The sequence below is a fragment of the Buceros rhinoceros genome, unplaced genomic scaffold (assembly GCF_000710305.1).
Source record: "Buceros rhinoceros silvestris isolate BGI_N320 unplaced genomic scaffold, ASM71030v1 scaffold13656, whole genome shotgun sequence".
Classification (NCBI taxonomy): Eukaryota; Metazoa; Chordata; class Aves; order Bucerotiformes; family Bucerotidae; genus Buceros; species Buceros rhinoceros.
Window position 1 is genome coordinate 97,825 of NW_010415928.1, and position 418 is coordinate 98,242.

Genomic DNA, 418 nt, shown 5'->3' on the forward strand with positions numbered 1-418 from the left:
CGCTGCCAAGCCAAACAGATGGGGCGGGGAGAGACAAGCAGGGGAGACGAGTGTGTTCCTGAGGTTTTTTAATAATCCCTTCTCCTGTCTGAACCCTCACGAATCCCAGTGGAAGGGCAGGCCTTTTCCAGATGGTGGGAAATAAACTCTGGGACACTTCCACGCCGAGAGCTCATTAGCCCCGCTGGCTCTGCCCCAGGCCCGCCGGCTCGATGCAGTTGGACCTGCCCTTTTTCTGTCATCTGTTCCCTCCAGCCCCTCTCACACGGACAAGCTGCCCAGCTGGCTGTTAATTTGATTACGTATGGCCTTTGCCTCGTGCAGAGCTTAGAGCTTGGGCGAGTATCTTCCCCCACACCAAATGCATATCAGCTGCCTTCATGCCGCCCCTCTGCTCACCGCCGGCCAGATGCCAAGC